The following is a 7,759-nucleotide window of genomic DNA, read 5'->3' on the forward strand; positions in this document are numbered from 1 at the left end:
CTGGGATAAAACAGGAACATAGAAATAAAGACAAATTAAGCCAGACATAGAGAAAGTACTAATAACCAAGAGGATCAGGAAAAGCTTCCCAGAAGAAGTGACACCTAATCTGAGCCTTGGAGGAAGACAAAACTTCTAAGTGGAGATGAGAAGAGTGTATTTCAGGCTTGGGAGACATCACATCCTGTATAAAAGGATATGGAATGCCAAGTTTGGGAAGCAGCTGCTAAGCCAGTTTGGTTGGAATGAGGAATATGTGAAGAGGAGTAATATGAAATAAGTATGGATGGGTTTTATGGATTTAGAGCTCAAAAGAACCTGTGGAGGTCATACAATTCAATTTCCTCATCATGATGAGTAACTTCAGTTCTTCATAGATGTTCAATGACTTACCCAAGGAAAGACAGATGTATTGTCAAGATTTGATCCTAGATCTTCTGATTCCAGATTCTCTCTTAGCTTCTGCATTTCTCTTGAGTGAGCAACCTAGTCACTCAGGTTTACAACCTTGTCATTGTCCTTAATTCGTCACTCTCCCTTGCGGCTCATACCAAATCAATTGCTAAGTTTTGTCAGTTTTACCTCCACAACATCCCTTGCAGTCTCTTTCTCTCCTCTCACAGGGTCACTAGCCTAGTTCAGGTACACATCATTTCTCTCATCTACTATTTCAATAATCTCCTAATTTAAACTTCTCTTTTTCAATCTCTCCCCTTTCCAGCACCTCCTTCACACAACTGCTAAATCAATATTCCAAGAATACAAATATAACCCTATCTAGGATGTCCCCAAAGGGAGAGGTAGAAAGACAAAGTACGATGTAATTAGGTACAGAACAGCTATTTCCGGTTCTCCAGAAGAAAGGCTTAATATGGACATGACCCACAAGTGCACAATGATAGAACTTAAAAAAGCTGCAGCAATAAAATAGTTACACTCTCCTAGGAAGCTGATGCTTAAAACCTCAAGACAAGATTTGGTTTGAAGGGCTGTTTGAATAGGGATTTTACATTTCATCTCAACCTTCTAGGTCTGTGTCTTCTGGCAAGCCAAGCCACATTAGGCTCATCACTTTTTGGTGGTCATTTTTCTCCTTCAAGAAGCACAGCTAGTACCAACCAAGGTTACAGAATCTCCTGACCTCTCAAACTCACAAGAATGCCTTCAAGTCTGAACATATTCTTAGAATTGCTGTTTGGCCATCTATGGTCAGGCAAAGAAGCACAAAACAGAAGAGGCAGCCAGAGATTTATATGGTAAATGGGATGGCCAGTGTAAGCCTGTTCTCAAGTATGCTCCATGGGGTTCAACCCCACTACATAAAAAAAAGAAAAAGAAAACCGAAGATAAAATTTGAACAAAACAGAAAAGGAAACAGAACAAACCTATTTTGTGTTTGTTACCTATTGGTTTGTTTGATTCTAATCTATTAAAAACTAGAGGTTTAAGTAAGATTTTAATCCTTTAGTTTGCATACATATTCAATTACTTGTTTTTATTTATGTTAATTACATTTTATTATTTAAAAATAAAATTTTAATTAAAAAATGTTTAAGGGGGCAGCTAGGTGACACAGTGGATAGAGCACCGGCCCTGGATTCAGGAGGACCTGAGTTCAAATCCGGCCTCAGACACTTAACACTTACTAGCTGTGTGACCCTGGGCAAGTCACTTAACCCCAATTGCCTCACCAAAAAAAAAAAATGTTTTAGGATTGTAAAGAGACCAAAGCAAAAACAAAAAACTATGCTGATTAGCTAAGAGAATAGGATAAAATGGAGGGATTAAAGATTGAGGTGAAAACAGAGAACTGGTTTACAAGAAAGTAAAGTAGAAGGATATTAGATCATGATCAAAGGGAATTTTAGACTTCTGGAAAGTTGAACTGTTTTGAGTCAGTCAAGTGCAAGATGTGACTATGTGACTACTACTCCTGTGGTTTGCTGAAGTTGAGCGGAGATGGTCTTGAAAGTTGAGAAGGGTAATGACCAAGAGGCCAGGTAGTTACACAAAAAAATCAATATACATACCAAAATCATCAAAGATGTGGGCAGGGAATGGGTGAAGAGAAAGATGATAAGCCAGGTACTGAACTTGAGAAAGGAGAGTTACTTAAAGGTCAGTAGCAACAAGATCTGTACAAGATGATAAAGCTGAAATACATATTTCCAAAGTAGAAATGTTCCTGAGTAATAGTGGTGGAGGAAGGATGTGGAAGTGTCAGTGAGGAGCTAAGAATCCCTCTACTAATCCTGTATGCCAAGGGAGTGAAAGAAGGAGCAGCTGCAATGCAGAAAGATGGAAAGGGAGGATACCTATGTTTAGGGGAAAGCCAGGTTCTTCTCCTCACCAGAAGATGAAAAGAGCGTGAGAGAAAAGATATAAAATGAAGGAGAGTTTGTTAGCAATAGACCCAGAGTCCTATGGGGCAATGAAATGAGAGAGGAGATAATAGGGTCTGAGGAGGGGCAGAGATGAGAATGTGAATAAAGGTTGTAGGGGAGTGGAAATTGAGAGAGTGTTCACCAACTGGAAAATAGCTGAACAAATTATGGGATATGAATATAATGGAATACTTTGGTAGACAAATGACAAAAGGGCCAAAAAGGTTCAGAGAAACTTGGGGAGACTTATAGGAACTGGTGAAAAGTGAAGTGAGCAGAACCAGGAAAACAATTTATAAGGCAAAAACAACATTGTAAACGTAATATAGCTAGATCCCGATTATTACAAATAATGAATCCTGTTAAGTGGTTGTATGTATTCAAATTCACATTATTCAAACATAATTATGTATAAAATATGGTAATTGGTCCCAGCTCAGTGGAAATATGCAGTGCAAATTCTAATAATACGACTATTTCATGGGATTCGTTACACTAATCAGAATTTAGCTATCCAGTTAAAACAACTGGTTCATTTTAAGCCTATAGGGTAATATAATATAATAACCCCTAAGGTCCTTTGGTTTCCTTTTCATTGGCTTTAGAGAGTTTACTTTAGATGAAAAGTTCTGAGGTCAGTTAAAATCACTGAGCTCTTAGTAAGGAAAAATACCTAATACATAAGCAAAGGTTGGATTCTCTATCTTATATATACATACGTATAAATACATATGTAAATATATCTACACACATACATAGGTATATATTTATTTACATAGGTATGTATATCTCTATGTCTAGATATATTTCTATCTCAATCTAGAGACAGAGACAGAGATTAGAGATAGTTAACCCTTGGCTTCATTTTGATTGAGGCAAAACTCAGTTTACTGGAAACATTTAGGTAAAAAAACCCAGTAGGTTATATTAGAGTTATCTGTGGATAGACAGGGATGAGGAAGGGAAGTTGGGAAAAGAATAGACCTTTTCTTAGACTTCCATTGTGTTTGATCCTCCTCTCCATTATGCCCATAGAGATTAGGAATTCTCCCTTCTCTGCCATAGGTCAGTACCCACCTCCTTTTTCTTTTCTATGCTTACTCCAATTTCTGGAGTGTAGATACTCAAAATCTCTTTTCCCCATTCTGAGATAGCTTTTCCCTTTTATACAAAATATTTTGGACATGACCCAGTCTCTCACAGAATGGCTTTGATTGGTTCAAGGAGTTATATAGATCATTTTATCATTCAGTTATGATTGTTTGATTTGATTTTTTAAAAGTGTTTACACTTAGTCAAGAGACCAGAGCCAAATTGGGGGGGGGGGGCAGGGGTACAGGACGGTTATTCCACCCTTACAACATTGAAATAATGAAGAACTCTGATCTATGCAATGACCAGCCAATATTCCTTGGAATTTTGTTCATCAACTAAAAGATGAACTAAAGATGCAGAATGTAACTTCTATGCATGCAAAAGTTGTAACTTCCCCACCCACCCCACCACTGGCAATAAGCGTTAAGTGACTTGCCCAGGGTCACACAGGTAGTAAGTGTCAAGTATTTGAGGCCAGATTTGAAATCACGTCCTCCTGAATCCAGAACCAGTGCTTTATCCACTGCACCACCTAGTTGGCTCCCAAAAGTTGTAACTCTTAAAGAGTAGCCTTTAATGGCTGTTAAAGGTCTTGGAGTGTCTGTTGTGATGAGGGCAAATGATTAAGAATTTGGACTTGGTCAGTGGGAATTTATTTTGCTCAACTATGCATACTTATTATAAGACTTGCTTTTCTTTTTTTCTTTGGGTGGGGGAGGTTGGGAGTGTAAGAAATTAAATGCTTAAAATAAACAAAAATTTTTAAAAATAAAGGGGAGAAGGATAATTGCTTTAGAAGTCTCCAAGTCACTGAGGTTAGGGAAGTAAAAGGGAAGAATTTACCAGCCATAAGATAAAAGTAAGTGTTTCTCTTCAAGGCTGGTGAAACTTAGTCCTTTGAGCATATTGGTTTTTGTTGTTGTTGGTTTTTTTTAATGGAATAAGAAGGCTAGGAGATTCTACAAAGACACTTAATCTACCATCAGTCACCAGGAGCTACTATAATCTGACCAAATTGTTACTCATGTGAGAGCAAGGAATAAATTTTTCTTATACATCTGTTAGAGATAGCATTAGAGTAGGATGGAGCCTAGGTTGGCCATGGATCACATGTGGCCCTGCATGTTAGATGAGTAGTATTTGAGGAGGTGTGTTTTATGTATACTGGTATGCTTCAGAACCATAAAAACGTAGAACATATTAAGAGATTTCTATTTTCATTATCAGCCAAGATATACAGTGGTGTGTGAGTTACTTGAGACAAGCAATAATTTTGATATGGCTTTATTTGTGATTGTAATAGTCATGCCTGTATGGTTCTATTGATATTAGGTTAAATCATAACATCTTACCTTGCCTAGATGAATAGTGGTAGAGGGAGGCAGGAAGAAGCAGTGGAGAAAAAGGAATCCCTTTTCTAGCCCTGTGTGTCTACCAACACTAGGCTGACTAAGAATAACTGACCTTGACTAGTGATAATGGCAGAGGGAAGATATAGAAATGGCTTTTCTGGCCCATGGTGTCAAAGAAATGAAAAGAAAGGGCAAGCCAACACTGGATAATGATGCAGGGGATGAGTTGTTTTTAGAAGGACAAAACTACTATCCCCACCCTTAGTTCTCTGTCAGTTGAATGCTGAATTTCATGCCACACACACCCCTGTGTTATTGTTCTCCTTTGCTGTGTTTTTTTTTTTTTAGGCAATGGGGGTTAAGTGACTTGCCCAGGGTCACACATCTAGTAAGTGTCAAGTGTCTGAGGCCGGATTTGAACTCAGGTCCTCCTGAATCCAGGGCTGGTGCTTTAACCCACTGCTCCATCTAGCTGCCCCCTTTGCTGTGTTTTTAATTCTGTGGGTTTTAAGAATGAATATTATTCCAAGCAAGCATACAAATATTTTAGCTTTTCAAGAGTACACTTTCATAACTGTTATAGATATTATAGTGTCTGTAGTTGTGAGAAAACAAGTCATTAATGGATCATACCAGTCTACAAAAGAAAGTGAGTTCCAAAATTTAAAAAATACAGCCAAGAGGAGCAGCTAGGTGGCACAGTGGATAAAGCACCGGCCCTGGATTCAGGAGGACCTGAGTTCAGATCCGGCCTCAGACACTTGACACTTGCTGGCTGTGTGACCCTGGGCAAGTCACTTAACCCCCATTGCCCCCCACACAAAAAAATACAGCCAAGAATTGAAAAAATATTGTTTTGAACCAGCCTACTTAATCCTCAAAGACCTTCTCTATCTTACATGTACATGACCTGGACCTTCAAAGGAACCTGGAAGCTAGAGGGGTTCTTATTGATTCTTTTATGATGCAGAAAAACTATGCCATACTTGTTGTATAAAAAAGTCCAGGTAGATGACATAGAGAAGCCAGGGGTGAAACAGGGATATCCATTATCACCTCTGTTATTTAATATAGTACTAGGTGGCGCAGTGGATGGAGTCAGGAGGACCTGAGTTCAAATCCGACCTCAGACACTTAACACTTACTAGCTGTGTGACCCTGGGCAAGTCATTTAACTCCAATCGCCTCACCAAAAAAAACCAAAACAAAACAAACCAAAACAAAATAATATAGTACTAGAAATGTTAGCTTTAGCAATAAGAGAAGAAAAGGGAATTAAAAGAATTAGAATAGGCAAGGAGGAAACAAAACTTTCATTCTTTGAAGATGATACAGATGATATGATGGTATGCTTAGAGAATCCTAAAGAATAAACTAGGGGGCAGCTAGGTGGCTCAGTGGATAGAGCACGGGCCCTGGAGTCAGGAGTACCTGAGTTCAAATCCGGCCTCAGACACTTAACACTTACTAGCTGTGTGACCCTGGGCAAGTCACTTAACTCCAATTGCCTCACCAAAAAAAAAGAATAAACTAAAAAACTACTTGAAACAATTAAAACTTTAGCAAAGTTGCAGGATATAAAATAAACCCACATAAATCATCAGCCTTTCTATATATGACCAACAAAGCTCAGCAACAAGAGATAGAAAGAGAAATTCCATTTAAAGTAAAAGTAGACAATATAAAATACTTGGTAATTTACCTGACAAGACAAACTCAGGAACTCTATGAACACAATTACAAAACACTTTTCACATAAATCAAATCAGATCTAAATAATTGGAAAAATACCAATTGCTCATGGATAGGCCCAGCTAATATAATAAAAATGACAATTCCACCTAAATTAATTTATTCAGTACCATACCAATCAGACTACCTAAAAAGTTTTTATAGAGTTAGAAAAAAATAATAGCAAAATTCATCTGGAAGAACAAAAGGTCAAGAATATCAAAGGAACTAAGGGAAAAAAATGCACAGGAAGGTGGGCTAGCCATACCAAATCTGAAGCTATACAATAAAGCAACAGTCATCAAAACTATTTGGTACTGGCTAAAAAATAGAGTGGTGGATCAATGGAATAGGTTAGGCACAGTAGTAAATAACTATATAGTAATCTACCGTTTGATAAACCCAAAGACTCCAGCTGCTGGGAAAGGAACTCAGTATTTGACAAAAACTGCTGGGAAAACTGGAAGATAGTATGGCAGAAAGTAAGCATAGACCAACATCTTACACGATGATTTAGACATAAAGGGTGATACCATAGGTAAATTAGGAGAGGAAGGAGCAGTTTACCTCTCAGATATATGGAGAGGAATACAATTTATGTCCAAACAAAAGCTGGAGAATATTATGAAATGCAAAATGGATGATTATGGTTACATTAAATTAAAAAAGTTTTTGTACAAACAGAAGCAAAGCAGGCAAAATTAGAAGGGAGGCGGAAAGCTGGGAAACAATTTTTCTAGCCAGTATTTCTGATAAAGGCCTCATTTCTAAAATATGTAGGGAGCTAAATCAAATTTATAAGAATCCAAGTCATTCTCCAATTGAGAAATGGTCAAAGGATATGAACAGGCAGTTTTCAGATGAAGAAACCAAAGACATCTACTGTGTGAGAATCAGAGTGCCACCCTCCTGCTGAGAAAGACATTGTGAGAACCCTGAGGAGAAAGCATGTGACTAGCATCTGGAAGTTACATCTTCCCTCCCCTGCCAATCTAATATAGGTTATATATGTACAGTCACATTAAACATATGGGATTTTAGAAGGTAGAGATGAGTAGGAAGTACATTCCAGGAATGGAAAACAGCTGGTGAGATGGATGTCCTGATGGGGAACTCTAAGTATGTCAATTTGGCTGGATTTGAATTATGTGAAGGAGCGTTGAGTAAACCTGTTGTAACCTTGGTTTCAAGCTCTTT

This window comes from Dromiciops gliroides, chromosome 2, assembly GCF_019393635.1.
Source record: "Dromiciops gliroides isolate mDroGli1 chromosome 2, mDroGli1.pri, whole genome shotgun sequence".
NCBI lineage: Eukaryota > Metazoa > Chordata > Mammalia > Microbiotheria > Microbiotheriidae > Dromiciops > Dromiciops gliroides.